Below are 18,258 nucleotides of genomic sequence, written 5' to 3' on the forward strand. Positions count from 1 at the left end.
AGCGAAAAGAGTCCGAAGTAATGCAGCGCTTGGTATTGACGAAAATCCAGCAATGTGCTGAAACTGGTAATTATAACGGCATCGAGCATATTCGCATGTTAGCAGATTGCCTAGAACTAGGGTCCTTCCCTGCAGAGTGAACATTTTCAAAGTTTGTGCTGACCCGAAAACCAGGTAAACTGAAATGTAAACCAACATCCTAATGATCTGTCTATCTTCGTAATACAATTGACAATATTTTCGAGCAGATAATCGATAATCGGTTATTTTTCAAATAGTCAGGGGCTTCCGGAAGGTTCAGCCAGCGTTATTGTGCTAATCAGAGAAGCTTTTGATGAAGAGAAATATTGCACAGTGGTGACCCTCGACATCAAGAGCGTCTGCGAGCTTGAACCGTATGATTGGAGCGCTCCTCGCTGTACAAACGGTAAAGTAGATACTAATCATAATTTTCGAATACTTCCAACAGCGAAAGATACATACAATTTTCGTAGGGGTCTGTTCTAGGTGTTCTACTGTGGAACATAATGTATGATGGCATTCTACGGCTGTCAGTCTCTAAGCAAGACATGAAACTTGCTGAACATAAAACTACGTTGGTACTTTTTACAAAGCAGTGGAAACAGAAAACTGAAAAAATTTGAATCTGTGCACAAGTTGCTCGCTCGCAGCCACCGGTAATATAGCTGGCAGTAACTTTCGATTCGAAGCTGAACTTCAAACCACATTTAAAGTTTATTTGGCAGAACGCGGCGACGATAAGCTCGATATTAGCACCTACCGGATAATATCGTATGAGGTATCATGCATAATTGCGGGAATTATCTTCGCGGATATTTTATCCGGTGAGGCAAGTCGCTTATATGAGAACCAAGACTCAGGGTTATGTAAAAAATATGAACCTGTGTGGTAAATGAAATGGGACAAGGTAAAGAATGTTCAGTGTGAAGCGAGTGACGGTTTGACACAGATTCTAAGCAAACACAGTGGGTTATGGAAGTATCTGTATAGGTTGGATGAACCGTTAGATTGTCCTACGTGCGAAAATTTAGCTGAAGGTACAGAAGGTGGTTTGTTCACTTACAACAAATTTAAAAGCTTAAGGGGAAACTTCGAAACTACCCCAAAGACCCGCTTAACGGTGGAAAACTTAGTAAGCATCATTGTCGAATCGGATACAGCGTAGAGCGTGTTAAATGCAACGGCAAAACAAATGCACCAGCGATTAAAAAAAAACAGAAACGGAACGTAGGTAATTTACACAAAACCTTAAAAAAAGAAAAAGTAAAGGAAGAATCAAATTTATATTTCAACAACATAATACTATTTTTTAGTAAAGAGGGTACTTCGTCAGACCAGTTCAGAATGGCTGAGTGCAAAACACTTTCTCGAATCAGATAAAAGAAGCTAGAAATCTGCCGCAAACAAACTTATTAAAGCTCTTACCAGCCTTTCTGCCACCACTAGATCTAATATTAGCTTTTTAGTAAGTTTTCCTGGCCACTTCAATAGATGCTACGATGAGACTCAATGGGAAGTGGTAAAGCATGACTTACGCCATCTTGAATTTCTCGGAAAGTGGCTATTTCAATTTCCCAGTGCTCACGTTACCAGAAGACAATACTTCTCTCGTTCACCGAAGCTGAAAACAGCTCTGTCGAAAGGGATGAGAGAACGCATTTATTTACGATTACTACTTGCAGAATTAAGTTATCCAGATTACCCTCTGTATATGAAGAAAATCCGCAAGCGAACAAATTTGCGGAAGACTTGTTGAAATATGCGGAACCTCAAACATGCAAATATTTTTTAAAAATAATAAAATGGCCAATTTATTAAAAAAGAAATCAAAATGGTTGTATTTTTTTTATTTATTGTTAAAGAAAAATAATTTTCTATAAAATTAAATATTTTTCCGGTTCCGCATATCAGCATGTGTGTTTAGAATCATCATCAACGGCACAACAACCGGTATCCGGTCTAGGCCCGCCTTAATAAGGAACTCCAGACATCCCGATTTTGCGCCGAGGTCCACCAATTCGATATCCCTAAAATCTGTCTAGCGTCCTGGCCTACGCCATCGCTACGCTACGCATCCATACGGAATAAGTGACCCGCCCACCGTAACCTATTGATTCGAATTTTATCGACAACCGGACGGTCATGGTATCGCTTGTAGATTTCGTCGTTGTGTAGGCTACGGAATCGTCCATCCTCATATAGGGGGTCAAAAATTCTTCGGAGGATTCTTCTGTCGAACGCGGCCAAGAGTTCGCAGTTTTTTTTTACTAAGAACCCAAGCCTCCGAGGACTGGCAAGATCATCGTCTTGTACAGAAAGAGCTTTGACCCTATGGGGAGACGTTTCGAGCGAAATAGTTATTGTAAACTGAAATAGGCTCTGTTGGCTGCCAACAACCGTGTGCAGATTTCACCGTCCTAGCTATTATCGGTTGTAATTTCCGACCCTAGATAAGGTAAATTATCAACGGTTTCAAACTTGCAGTCTCCTATCTTTATTCTTTCCGTTTGACCTGTGCGGTTCGATGTTGTTGGTTGGTTGGTTTTTGGTGCTGACGTTGCCACCATATATTTTGTCTTGCCTTCATTGATGTGCAGCCCAAGATCTCGCGCCGCCTGCTCGATCTGGATGAAGGCAGTTTGTACGTCTCGGGTGGTTCTTCCCATGATGTCGATATCGTCAGCATAGGCCAGTAGTTGGGTGGACTTAAAGAGGATCGTACCTCTTGCATTTACCTCAGCATCACGGATCACTTTCTCGAAGCCCAGGTTAAAGAGGACGCATGATAGGGCATCCCCTTGTCGTAGACAGTTGTTGATTTCGAATGGTCTTGAGGTCCTGCTGCTTTTATTTGGCCGCGCACATTGGTCAGGGTCAGCTTGGTGAGTCTTATTAATTTCGTCGGGATACCGAATTCTCTCAAGGCCGTGTACAGTTTTACCCTGGCTATGCTATCATAGGGGGCTTTAAAGTCGATGAATAGATGGTGCAACTGGTGTCCATATTTCAACTGTTTTTCCATTGCTTGCCGCAGAAAGAAAATCTGATCTGTTGCTGATTTGCCTGGAGTGAAGCCTCTTTGGTATGGGCCAATGATGTTCTGGGCGTATGGGGCTATCCGGCCTAGCAAGATAGCGGAGAATATTTTATAGATGGTACTCAGCAACGCGATACCTCTATAATTGCTGCACTGTGTAATATCTCCCTTTTTATGTATGAGACAGATTATGCCTCCTTACCAATCGTCAGGCATTGATTCGCTATCTCATACCTTGAGCACAAGTTGATTAACCACTTGGTGTAACTGGTCGCCTCCATATTTAACCAATCCGACTGTAGTTCCATCGGCTCCTGGCGACTTATGATTTTTTAGCCGATGAATTGTACGGACTGTTTTTCCTAAACTTGGTGGTGGCAGTATTTGTCCGTCGTCTTCAGTTGGCGGGACCTCCAACTCGCCAATGTTCTGGTTGTTCAGTAGCTCATCAAAGTGCTCAACCCATCGCTCCAATGTGCCCATTGTGTGTAGAATAAGGTATCCAAATTCCAAATAAATCGGCTAAGTAGTTTTTGTGAGTGCTTCCCCGAAACTCCGAAAACTTGGTTTTGAGTACAACGTCTTTAAAGTTTTTACAATAGATTTTTCATAACAAAACTTACTAATGAAATATTCAAAAATTCTCGTATACTATATCACTTATTTGCTTATTTTCTAATACTATATATATTTACATTATGCCTAGACTTTAGTTAGCTCACTATAACAATATAGGGTCGACGATATTATATAGAAGGGATGATTGAAGTATCTGCTGCCGACTAATTTCCATTTCTAAACCTATTGCGGCGCGCTCCATTCTTTGTGCTGTAGCTTTAGAAATATTTTGAGTTTGAATCTTTAATTTTGACTGTACATTTTCAATGCTATACTTTCAAAATACGTAAAGAAGAATCAATTTTTTTTCTGAAGATTTTAAGAATGCACATTATTAAAATTTCTCAATGATTTTAAGATTTAGACCACTGATATGGGACATATTTGAATTTTTCAGACTTTGATTGTATACATTTTGAGATCGAGACTTATTACATTTTATGGTCGTAATGTCATCCCCCTTCCCCTTTTACTGCCTTGACCAATGATAAAAGCATAATAAGTTTTCAAAATTGAGATGAGTCTTTCACAGAAAACCCCATGCGCATTCACCAAAAAAATCGTTTAACGCAAACCTATCATCTCTTTACGTTAGATTCAATAACTTTAGAGTAAATTGCTTGTGATAGATAATTTCTAATAAAACCTTGAAGACTGTGCTGCCTACGAACTTGCAAGCGGTAGCCCTAATACATGAAGCAAACATTACGGCGTTTACCTGGTGTATCTGAGCGTACCTTACACGGATCGGATATACACATTTCAGGTGAGCACCGTGTGAGTGCAATTCGAAAGTAATGGGAGGCGGGCTGCCTGGCGAGCGGGTGAGAGCACCTCAATGAAAATAAAGAACAAATTCACGTTCGGCCTCTTGTTGTTGTTTACTACCGCATTGAGTGCTGTTGATGTTGATATGTCGCATCCAAAGATACTCGAACCTGGCACAGTACAATCGGCACAATACCCACTGTTGCTGCCGAACCAAGCTTGGTTCTTGTCTCTTCGTGTTGGCTTTTTGTCGTTTTGCTATTTATCTTCACATTACAGTGACCATGCCCTTCACTGCACGAGAAACACTCACTTGACCTCTTTCAATAATAAGAAGTAATGCATAACAAGAAAGAAGTTTATTGCACTTATGACATAGTGCATGGAGACGCTGGGAGAAATTTACGCTGGATCCGAGCATCTTGCGAGCTTCTTCAGCTTCTTTCTCCTGCGTGAAAAGTAAATCTTGTGCATCTGAGCAGAAACTTGCAAGTATGTTAATCTGTTTGGTACTTGGTGAGGATTATTGGCGTCAATATTTATGAAATGTTCTTGTGATGCATCATTAAGTATTGGTGTTGCACCTATTTGTCTCAGAAAGATGAAAACGGCCAACTTGCAGCAAAAGCAAAGAAAAGTCGTGAGTTTTACTAAATAATGCAGTTGGTAGACTTTCCTGGGATAGTTCCGCGGATTTCTCATAAGGAATACGGCGGGTGTAAAGGGCACTAGATTTCAAACCAATGTATATAGATTGCAAATTAAAAAGATTAAAGGGAGGAGAGTAATTTGGAATTTCACAGTTTACAGCAGACTAAGCCAGAGAACCTAAAATCAATAGCAAACCTCACCATCGCTGATATAAAGTCAAATCGGTGCAGCGTGAAACAAATCTTCATCTACACAAAATAGAATATTTGTGAGACCGACATTAAATATCATAAAACAAGTCGGGAAACCGGAAGCTGGATGCTTCAGGTATGAAAGGTTTTGTGCATTTCTTTTATAAAGAGATTTATAAGAGCACGTAATATCTGCATATATCCACTTTCAAGTTTTGAATTTGCGCAGAAGCGACAGCTTTGATCTATTTTAACTTTATTAATAATAGTGTGATTTTCACCAATTTGGTAAGATTATGCTCTGTGTAGCCTACATTGCTGTAAAATTCAAGGATGAACTTAATGTGGGTTTTCCTGCCAATTACTTAAAATTATAGTAATTTACTATTATTAACTTTATTTGAACAGTTATCGGTATGGAGGGTATTTCGGACCCTAGACACCATATAGTGATTTTTTCAGATTTTTCGGTTGGGTAGTTTCTGTTAAAGAAATTCGTTAAAGAAATGATCACTTTCGACCCCCGCACTCCCCACCTTCCCAACATATGTCAAATGCTTCGGAAAGTACTTACCGAGAACTTCATTTGATACCCCACATAACCACACCCCATTTTGCATGTATGGTGACCCCCCCCCCCCTTAAATTCGACGTAAAAGGATGCACCTCACTATATGGGTGAGTGTTCATAGTTCCCACCTTTCTATCAAATTTGGTGTCAATCGTTATAACCGTCTCTGAGAAAAATGAAAACAGACAGACAGCAAACCGATTTTAATAAGGTTTTGTGTTTGCACAAAACCTTGAAAAGGGCTGGGGAGAATTAGATTCTTCTTGAATGGAATTTTAATATTTCACTGGAATGTCAATTATTCTCGTTAATTATGACGGCAGCATCTTATTTGTATGGGTTAGGATGCTGTTAATTCACACGAAATTGATAAGTTTGAACTGCTATAACTTTGACACTAATGGATGGATTTTCATGAACCTTGACATGTGTATGCACGAGGCTATCCTCTATGTCGGCGCAAAGTATACCTAGGATGAACTAAAGGGGAGTTTTTAGTCAATTTCTAAAAGTTGGTAATATACTATTAATAAGTTTTCTTGAGCAGATATGGGGGGGACATCTCTCGAGGATTAGATTTCATATAAGTGTTTTACACAAAACCTTAAAAGGGCTGCAGAGAAGTAGATTCTTCATAAATGCTACTTTAATATTTCAAGCGAATGTCAATTATTCCTGTTAATTATGACGTCAGCATCTTATTTGCATGGCTGCTTTGGAAGCAGGTAATTCGCGCGAAATTGCTAAGTTTGAACTGCTATAACTTTGGCACTATTGGCCGGATTTCCACGAAATTTAAATATTTCGTATATACGTGATATACGAAATATTGTGGTCTACGCTGCGGAAGTCCTAGGATGAACATAAGGGAGGTTTTTCAATAAATTTCTAAAAGTTGGTAATATACTATTTAGTAAGTTTATTTGAGCAGATATCGGAATGGGACATATTTTGAGGCCTAGATTTCATCTAAGTGCATCACCCTGATTTTTAGGTTGGGTAGTTTCCGAAAATGAGTCCTGTCTCACTTTAAGTGCGTACATTTTGACTCCTCAGTCGCGCACTTTGCAATTCACGACTTAACTAATATCAGTTGCGGAAAGTACTAATCGAGGCCTTTCATTTGATACCCTACACGACTATATCCGGTGAAAAAATTTGTTGAATCCCCCCTTTGCATGTATGGGGCCCCCTTTCAACTCCGCCTAAATTGATGGCACTTGCTGTATGCGTGGGATTTTATAGTTGCCATCTTTCCACCAAATTTCGTTCGGATCGGTTTCGCCGTTTTGGAGAAAAGTGCGTGTGACAGACAGACAGACAGACTGTGAATCGATTTTAATAAGGTTTTGTTTTACACGAAACCTTAAAAAGCAAACAAGAATGCTGGAGAGGGAAATTGAAGATACAGTATCTTGTTATCTACATATTTGACTAGAAATTCGATTGCATACAATACTTGCCAATTCAGTCCCCTCACATGAGGATGATGCTTGCATAGTTTCATAGAAAATGGAAGGAAGATCAATTGTAACTTTTTAAATGATAATGGACTTTCTACCAGACCAATTCGATTGCGAATATTATTATCTACCCTGACAAAAAATTAATGGAATTAATGGAAGAGAGGAATCCTTGATCAGAAATTAATACGTCTACAATGGGAACAGAAACTCAACAAATGAACAACTGGCTAAACGTTGCCACCCGAAGTCAAGCAAATTTACCACTGCCCAACATCAGCATGTAAGTAGAAATCAACGCACACTTCCCGATCAGTATAAATTAAAAATTGCGCATCAGGAATATACACGACATAGTCCAGAAAATCAGGAAGAAACCAATATATTATATGATACTAAAGTGGTCGATGGGAATGGACTGATTGTACTAGACAAAAAGGACCACGCGAACAAGACAGACGCCAGACGGCTTTTAGGGATATCGAAGTGGTGGACCTCGGCGCAAAACCGGGATGTCTGGAGTTCCTTATTAAGGCAGGCCTAGACAGATACCGGTTGTTGCGCCGTTGATGATGATGAACAAGATGAAGGATGAGTTTGAAACTCGTAGAACAGGTGGAACAAGTCATCAGGGAATATCAGCCAATCAACAATAGACCCAAAGTCTCTGAGCCATCCCTACGTAGAATCAAAGAGCTCTCCCAGCCAAGGGATGATACATGAGAGACACATTAAGTAGACAAAAGGTTAGGAGCAATTCCAGTGTATTGAGATGAAATCGGTCTTCAGATGGATATCGCCCTTTCCCCATTCATTAACGAGATTTTCATGGATAAACTGGAAGCAAACACCATCGGTAAGTCCTATAGTATTTTACGATTATGGAAAAGAGATGTGCATGACATTTCCGCCATTATCGAAAAAGACAATTCAACACTCTCAATTCCCTTAATAGGCACATTAAAATTAACTCTCTTCCTGCAAAATATAGCGTTCACTAGTCTAGGCCGATTTAAATGACAGCGATTCTGCGTCAAAAGAGAAGAAATGATCTCACACACGTGATCAGCAACCGTTACAAGTATGAAATCGAGCCAAAAACACGATCCACAAAGCGACCTATGCAACCTTCAAGATAATCAAAAACCGGGAAGCGGTTTTCAACGACTAGTAATGGGAAGAGACTTTAACGCCAGAGTCCTCGAATGGGGTATGCTCCAACGAGATTCTCGATGCACAGAAATGGAAAAAATGGATATGGGCGCCAGGGCAGAACTTATTGTCCTAAATGCAGATAGCACTTCGACATTCCGACGCGTTGGTTGCGAGGGCACTACCCCTAATGTAATTTTTGCTAAGGAGTCCTTAGTGTCAGCATTCCAACAATAGAACGTGCTGGGAGATTTCACGGCCAGTGATCATCAGCACATTTCCTTCGAAGTGACAAACGGCTCTTCCCAATGTTCTGCCGTGCGGTAAACATCATGAAAATCAACGTTGTAAAATTTGTCGAAGTCTCTTAAGAATGATAAATCAGGGGCAAGACGCAGGCAGACAGAAGAACTGCAACTGAATCGCTAGTTCGTTCAACGATGAGCCTTATTACCGCAGCCTGTACGTGGGGTGCAAAAGGGAACTGTGTCCCGGGAAATTATGAATGGTATTCGCAATGAAGTGTTGAAACTCGTATGTAAATACAAGCCGAACTTGCTGCTCGGGGAATTCAACGTATGTTTTTCTCTCCCCTTGGAAGGTTGCGAAACTTATGCTGATAAGCAAAGACAAAGGCGACCCCGAGGCGCCGTCAGCGTATCGTCCGGTCAGGTCATCCACAATTGATGCCATCGAGGAGGTAGTTCAAGCTAAAACTGGTTGAAACACACAGTCGCCACTGACGGCAAGTGGTAATTGTGACCGTAAAGGTAAGGGCGCCTTCAATTCTGCAAGGCGGTGCCACATAGTTGAGGGACTGGAAAAATCGTTTCCATACTCCAGGCTACCTATTGCGAATGTTCAGGGACTATTTGAGGGAAGGACACCGCAGAATGAAGGTAATATCGGGGGCAGCTCAGGGATGTAACCATGGTCCGGATCTTTGGAACGCCTTATACGATAGCCCTATACAACTTGAGATGCCTGATGAACCGCATTTAGTCGGATACGCGGATGAAGTTACGGCATTGATTACCGCACATACGATTGAGCGAGCTCACCGTACACTGTAAATGATGATGCGGCGAGTAAGCAGATGGATGGTTGAACATGGAATCTCCTTAGCTCTGGAGAAAGCCGAAGTCATTGTACTGACTAAGGAGAGTATTCTCACAGTCCTCCATATTCAGGTTGGTGAAACCATGATCATTCAAAGCCGGCGGTGCAATATCTCGGCATCATGATAAGCACGAAAATGACCTCCTTCGAGCAGATTTGCAACACCTGGAATATTTGCGATTTGTCGATTTGCATTCAATGCCGGAGGTCCCTTATCCAGCAAGCGTTGCTTACTATTAAGCGCGGTTTAGATTATACCTAATAGACCTGGCTTGAGGTAATGTGTCAAACGGTTCCGGGTCACCTCGCTACCCAAAAGAAAAAAGACATCAATCACTATACTTGGTTTTGGGATGACGATGTCCAAAAAAGGTCTGTGAAAGAAAACGCTTCTATCATGAGGTTCTCGTTGATAAAACGATAGCCAATCCATACATTTAAAAGAATGTGAATTAGGAAACAAAGTGATGGCCTTAACCCAGGTAGGCCACTACAAAGATATTTATGATAAAATGGACACTCAAAACGGTGAAAGAGATTCGCATCGACTTATGAAGTCACTACCCACGTGCTTACAATATTGAACACTTCTGATGTGTTAATGATAAGAACGGTGTATTGCTTACCAACCGACGAGCTGCGTCGGATAAATGGTGGGAATAATTTGAACAAATATCACCAGAAAAAGAAGAGCTGAGACTCATAGAGAAACACCGTGAAAAGTATCATCCTCTCTACATTGGAGTCCTGGATCTAAAGAACGCATTTGACCGCGTACCACACAAGCTCATCTGGTAAGCATTGTGATAACACCGAGTTCCAGAGGAACTCATATGATGTTCAATTGCTTTAACGTGGAAGAGAGGGCCAAAGGAGAAAGGAGTTCACGTCGGGGGTAGCCGATGACGTTGCAGCAGTTGTCGTCGAACGTTGGACAGGCGCAAAGCAGACTTTGATGGTTTCAGCCTTGCGCTAGAAAAAAGGATGGTAATTATTTTGACTACAAAGAGAATCCCGGCTCGACTATAGATTCAAAACCAGCGGTTAAATGCCTTAGTTTAATGCTCGACTCGAAGACGAGCTTCTTCGAGCACATTAAAAGAGCAGCGGACAAGACTGCAGTTGAATTCTGAGAATTAAGTCGGCTAACAGCGAATGTTGGGGACCATATATCTACCAGGAAATTGATTCTTACGGAAACAACGCAGCCAGTTCTACTCTACTAGTCGGTATGGGCTGATGCCTTTCCAAGGAGATATATAAAAAAAAAACACGGAGACGGGTACTTTGTGAGTGACGTCTGTCTATCGCGCTGCCTCAGAACCGGCCGTGATGCTGATTGCGGGAGTGATCACCGTCGCCCTCCTTATTAAGGACCGTAAAGCCATCTAATCGCAAGGCAGAAGACTTAAGAGAAGCAGTTTCTCGCGAAGAACGGAAACGAACACTAAGCGGCGGTTTTGTTGGCAAATGAGTCAAGAGGCAGATGGACTGTGCGGCCCATTTGCAATTTAGACCTGCGGCTGAATCAGAAACATGGTGAAATTGATTATTTCCACCGATAAAAACTTTTTCTCTTGTCAAAAGTGGAATGAGCTTTTTCGACAACTTTAAGCAGAATATATAACGACGAAATCGATGAGCGATACCATGCCCGCCTGGTTGTGGATAAAATCCGGTTGAATAGGTTGCGGTGGTCGGGTCATTTAATCCGTATGGATGATTATGGTCCAGCTCAGAAAGTCTATAAGGGCAATATCTGTGGCAGAAAAAGAAGACGAGGCAGACTCTGTTCCAGATAGAGCGAAGCCGTAGGCTACGACGCCAGACAGCTTTTAGGCATATTGAATTGGTGGTCCTCGGCGCAAAACCGGGATGCCTGGAGTTCCTTATTGAGGTAGGCCTAGAGTGGATGCGGGTTGTTGCGCCGTCGATGATGATCCAGGAGCGCTTGCAGATGGAATTGTGTTGTGCATTACATTCGGATTGTCCTTGTTGTGGAATATATTGAGCTCAACCGTTGGAGGTGGAGGAACCGGATGACAGGGGATTACTTGAACTAATCACTCCCTTCCTCCTCTCCCCTTTTGTGGGTCAATGGAATTCCCTGTCCTGAATGCTCCCTATCCCGAGAGCGTAGGAGGGTTAGCCTGAAGTAATGTGTCAAACGTGTCCAGGCTATCTCTCTGATGACGGGGAGGTGTTTAGTTGGTTCTGACGGCATACCGTTGGGAGAGCCCAACACTCTACCCTACCCTATTCAAAAAGCCGCTATCGAACGGAACACAGGCTGAAGAAGAAAAGGGAAACAAAAATATGTCAGTATACCGAATGCTGGGCACTTCGGTTATGAAGGTTTCGTGTTCAGAGAGAAACTTTGCGTGTTTTCAATTCATACACGAACAGTGACTCGCCTATTTGAGCTAACATTTTTTGGCACATCTTGCATGAGTTCATCTTTTTATCATTGCATAAGACATCCTGAGGTTTGCTCACTTTGATTCAACTCATTTCCGTTTTAAATCACTCATACCACTTGTAAACTGCTTTCAAAATTACCGCTTATCACCAAATACTGCTTTTCTTTGGCACTTCCTAAAACAAAACCTAATGTTCAACCCTTATTTGAAATCTTTATCTCCTCTTGCTTTGAAAGTCGAGTGACGAATCCGAAGTTGTTCAAACTTGTCACTGTCGACTCCAAAGGATCAGCATGCTTCAAAATATGTTCGTATAGATGTAATTCGTTTACTAGGACACTCTCGATCCTTAGCGTAATGGTCTCTCGTCTTTTAACTGAAACGAAGATAGTGCCCTCTTTGCTTGTCTAATAAAACGTAACAACCAGAGTGAAAGGCAAAATATAAGTAGTTGGGATGCAACTGATAGAAAACTCTCTCTCCGATAGCACCTTCTCGTGGTGTCACGAAAATACGAACTTTAATTTGGAATGGTAAGGTATGGGTCTCGAATATGTAGGTGAAGTCATGTCTAATGAAAAGACGTTATTGTTGGGGCCTGCCCTTCCTGCAGGTTTTTTTGGAGGAGCTCATGTTCGTCCCAGATGACGATTCGATGTGTTGTCCTTTCGAAGGCTACTTGCCAATTTTCAGAAGCAAAACCCTTGAAGGACTTTAATTGCGATGAAAGCAAAAATTGCTGCAAATAAGAATGCTTCGGGTATTCGGAATCAGAAGACCTATCAATAGTCCCGTCCTACTGTAAAGATAATGGGCAAAATATTTTTGGAACGAAAACAGACTGATTTTCCCCCATCATACGCCTGTGGTATCCACAACTGAGCGGTAATCAAATCTCAACCACCAAACCCCACCAAGGGTAGATGTTGTCGCGAATGAGGCCTCGAGGTGCATGGCAACACTTCTCTAGTGTAAACAGCCTTGCGTATCTGAAAGACTCACTGGGCACGTCGACCACAAATTACCACCATACTCTTGGAACCACACACGGTGCTTAAAGCACGACAAATAGATTTAAACAAATGATCACGATAACAAAAGGCAAGCAACATGATGGAATGGGTTTGAGGGTAATAGCACCACTATCAAACCCTATCTCCAGACAGAGAAGAATAAAGACGAGTCTCCCGCGAAACCTGCTGTTATTGACTGTGAAAACATAAGTGAAAGGCTATGCAATCTGCGGGGGAAATTTAGAAATATAAGCCTCATTAGCGTTCACGCCCCTATAGAAAAGACTGCAGAGTCGGAGGACACCTGAGAGGCGGTAGAACGAACCCTCAAAGTCTACCCCCGGTATGATATAAGAATGATACTTAGAGATTTTAGTAGCCAAGTAGGGATGATGGGACCGGGACCCGTATTCAGGTTGTCCGGTCGGGAAACAAACATGGGCCTTTCGAGACGGGACCACTTTCAATCAAATTTACCGCGTGCTAATTGAACAGCACCATCTTTCAGCCTTGATGAATGACAGAACACATAGGGGGGCCAATATAGACTCGAATCACTCTCTCGTTGGCACGATGCTTCGAGCTCGAATAACAACACCGCCTAGAATTTCCAATGACAGGTGAGAATGAACACCTATAACGGGGTAGTGGATGTCGCAATAACCGCAGACAACATAGGTTCTGGAGATGAAACATCAACAAATGATCTTCACAACAACCTGAAGAATGTTAACATTGATACGGCCATAAACAAACTTAGCCCCAGTTGCTCGATCTTCATCCTGTCAAAGAGGGAAATTGTGATTTTCGACAGTATGGGCATATTGCGATAGAATTGAATATTTTGATGAACTGCTCAAGAACTAGGATATCAGCGAGTTGGAGGTCCCACCAACTGAAAACGACAGGCAATTGCTACCACCAACAACCATGGAAGAAGTGCGTGCAAATTAATTGGCTTAAGAATCGATAGGAGTCGATGGAATTACAGGCGAACTTATTAAATACGGACACTATCAATTAAACCAAGTGGTTCAGCAACTTATGCTCATGACGCGGGACAGCGAATCAATCCCTAATGGTTGGTAAAGAGACATTATCTACCCCATATATAAATAGGGAAATATAACGCAGCGCAATTATAGAGGTATCACTTTGTTGAATACTATATTCTCTCAGATCAGATCAGGTCAGATTTTCTCTCCGCGGCAAAATTTGGAAAAAGTATTGGAATATGCCAATCAGTTGTACCATTTTATCATCGACTTGAAGGCCGAAATCTTGGGCTGCAGATTAGTAGAGGCAAGGTGAGTGTGAGCCAACAGAACCTATTTCGGCTAACAAAACTGTTCTGCTCGAAACGTATCTCCATAGGGTCAAAGCTCTTACTATGCTAGCAATGATCTTGTCAGTCCTCATGTAAAAATTATGAGCTCTTAGTCGCCATCAAGAAAAAAGTCCTCTGAAGAATGTTTCATACCCAATTAAACTTCTCTGATTGAGCCACTGGCAAACATCCTTCAAGCAGAGCACCCATTTTGCTGGTATGGCTGGTGATAGATTACGCTCCTTTCAAAAACCTAATGAACCAGTCCGATTTTCCCGGTAGACTGGCCAGATAGGCATTGAAGCTTAAGAGATTTTCCTTCACCATAATACAGGGTGCGGCAGCATAACTTCCTTTTTTAAAATGCGCGTCACTTAGTTAGTTGATGTCATAGCGGAGCGCTAGTGGTCTCGTTCAAAAGGGTATACTGTAAAGTTTTAGCCCGACACGGTTCAGTCGCCATCATGCGTTGGAATAGTGAGGAGCGTGCCTTTGCCGTTAAGGTTTACTTTTCAAGCGGATGTTCGGTTATTGCAACACAGCGTGCATTTCGGAATCGCTTTAATTTAGCCCCGTTGGCTCCCGTCTCAGACCGCAAATCAATTGTTACATGGGTCACTACATTCAGACAAACTGCAAGTGCGACAAAAGGAAGAACTGGAGTCCCTCGGTCCGTTAGATCACCTGAGAACATTGAAGCAGGGAGAGCGTCAATGTTGCGATAGCCACGGCGTTCTGCGCGCAAACTCGCATCTGCCCTTGGACTATCCGATCGTTCTGTGAGAAGAATTCTTCGTGATGATCTTCATTTTCATCCCTATAAGATGGCGATAGTGCAGGAACTTTCAGAACGTGATTTCAATTCTCGGATGAACGCGTGTGAGCTTCTTCTTGATGTCGTTCCCGAGGGTGCTATTGTTTTTTTTTAGCGATGAAGCCCATTTTCATTTGTGTGGGTCGGTTAACAAACAAAACATGCGCTAATGGGCTGACACCAACCCTCGAGAATTGCATCAAAAGCCTTTGCATTCACCCAAAGTCACAGTGTGGTGTGCAATTTCCTCAGCTGGAATTATTGGTCCCTGGTTTTTCGAGGAAAATGAGGTTACAGTGACAGTGAATTCGGAGCGGTATGTAAACATGCTACAGAATTTTTTTTCCCACGGCTAGAAAATTTGGATTTGGGGGACACTTGGTTCCAACAAGACGGTGCAACAGCACACACTTCAAGAGCATCGATGGCTGTTTTGAGGGAACACTTTCCAGAGCGCCTTATCTCAATTAGAGGCGATTTGGAATGGCCGGCACGCTCTCCCGATCTGTCCCCTTGTGATTTTTTTCTATGGGGTTTTTTGAAATCCCGGGTTTATGTGAACCGTCCAAGAACCCTACAAGATTTGAAGACCAACATCCAAGAAGAAATTGCCAACATAACACCTGCTATGTTAACAAGAGTCATGACAAACGCCGCCGGTTTACGCAATGTATGGAGAATGGGGGACGTCACCTAACAGATTTGATCTTCAAAACAATGTAAATAAAAACCTTAGACATGTACCTACATTATAAAAAATAAACAAATATTTTCCGATACATACAATAGTTTTTATTGAGTTTTGAAAAAAGGAAGTTATGCTGCTGCACCCTGTACATGGGGAAGGCTCCAAACATCTTGTACCGAAATCTCAGTCGCGCAAGCATTCGTCAGCTGAGAACATCACACTTAATTCCCCACATGTTCAGTCTGCGCCTTATCGCCAACTAATAGAACAATCAAAGAAAATTCCACTGAACTCCATGATCTGCAGGGGTGCGATGGGCTTATATCAAAACCTTCAAATTATGCAACAGCAAATGAGTTGTAAGAACAGCAGGCGCGGAAACTTCAAGCTTCAGATGAGCGGATCATAATTATATGCAAATGGAAGGTTTGGAAAAGTCTTGAGTAGACTACGATTGCGATTTCAGTAGCCTTAAAGCGGCCTTCACCCTAAACTGCGAAAATTGCGAGACTTAAGTTATTCCCAACCAAACGCTCTGGCCTCCAATAGAAAAAGGTACTTATTTCTGATAATATATTCCTATGTTAAAATAACCACCAGCCATAAGGGGCTTATAGCCCAGATCTCGTATCAGAAATATTGGCTTTTAATTTTCTCTCTAAGTTTTTATGCTAAACCAATTTACTAGGAACGTATGACTGAATATTTAGGGGCGAGGATTTTTCATGCAATTTCATCGCTTAGGATAAACTTAAGGGGAGTTTTCACTCAAATTCTAAAAGTTGGTAATATACTACCAGTAAGTTTATTTGAGCAGATATCGGAGGGGGATATATTTTGAGGTCTAGATTTTATATAAGCGCACCACCACGCAAACAAGGACAGAAATCTGATTTCCGACAGAATGGGCATATTGGAGCGATGGGTTGAGTATTTTGATGAACTGCCCAACAACCAAAATATAGGCGAGTTGGAGATCCCGCCAACTGAAGACGACGGACAAATGCTGCCATCACCAAGCATAGAAGAAACAGTCCGTGCAATTCATCGGCTTAAAAACCATAAGTCGCCAGAAGCCGATGGAATTACAGCAGAATGGGTTAAATATGGAGGTGACCAATTACACCAAGTGGTTCATAAACTGATGCTCAAAGTATGAGATAACGAATCAATGCCTGACGACTGGCAACGAGGCATTATCTGTCTCATCCATAAAAAGGGGGATATCACGTAGTGCAGCAATTATAGAAGTATCACGTTGGTGAGTAGCACCTATAAGATATTCTCCTCTATCTTGCTAGGCCGGATAGCCCCATACGCCCAGAACATCATTGGCCCATACCAAAGAGGCTTCACTCCAGGCAAATCAGCAACAGATCAGATTTTCTCTTAACGGCAAGCGGTGGAAAAACAGTTGTAATATGGCTATCAGTTGCACCATCTTTTCATCGACTTTAAAGCCGCCTATGACAGCATGGCCAGGGTAAAACTGTACATGGCAATGAGAGAATTCGGTATCCCAATGAAATTGATAAGACTGACTCTCGAGACCATTCAACATGGAACAACTTGTCTACGACAAAGGGGTGCCCTATCATGCGTCCTCTTCAACTTGGTCCTAGATTCGCGATGCCGATGGAAATGCGAGAGGCACCCAACTACTTGCCTAGTCTGACGATATCGACATCATGGGAAGAACATCTCGAGATGTACAGTCTACCTTCATCTAGATCGAGCAGGCGGCGTGAGATCTTGGGCTGTACATTAATGAAGGCAAGACGAAGTATTTGGTGGCAACGTCAGCGTCAAAACGAAAAGAACGAGCAACATCGGATCGCACTGGTCAAACGAAAACAATGAAGATAGGAGACTACAATTTTGAGACCGTTGGTAATTTCTCCTATCTAGGGTCGAAAATCACATCCGATAACAGCTATGACGATGAAATCCGCGCAAGGCTGTTGGCTGCCAACAGAGTCTATTTCAGCTTACAAAAACTGTTTCGCTGGAAACGTTCAAGGGCCAAAGCTCTTACTGTACAAGACTATGATCTTGCCAGTCCTTATGTATTCCTGGGAGACTTGGGTTTTTAGCAAATAAAGCTTCGAATTCTTCGCCGCGTTCGAGAGAAGAATCTTTGGCACCCTACAAAAAAAGTCTATAAGGACAATATCTATGGTAGAAAAAGATGACGAGGCAGACCCTGCCTGAGATGGAGCGATGACGAAGGTCAGGACGACAGAGAGGATATCGAATTGGTGGACCTCGGCGCAAAACCAAGATGTTTGGAGTTCCTTATTAAGGCAGGCCTAGACCGGATATCGCTACTTCACGCTAAAACCTAAACCGCTCCAGTTCATTTATTGCAATTAATTTGCACGCTAGGCACGCTTATACCCGCCTAC

Source organism: Hermetia illucens, chromosome 2 (assembly GCF_905115235.1).
Source record: "Hermetia illucens chromosome 2, iHerIll2.2.curated.20191125, whole genome shotgun sequence".
Taxonomy (NCBI): Eukaryota; Metazoa; Arthropoda; class Insecta; order Diptera; family Stratiomyidae; genus Hermetia; species Hermetia illucens.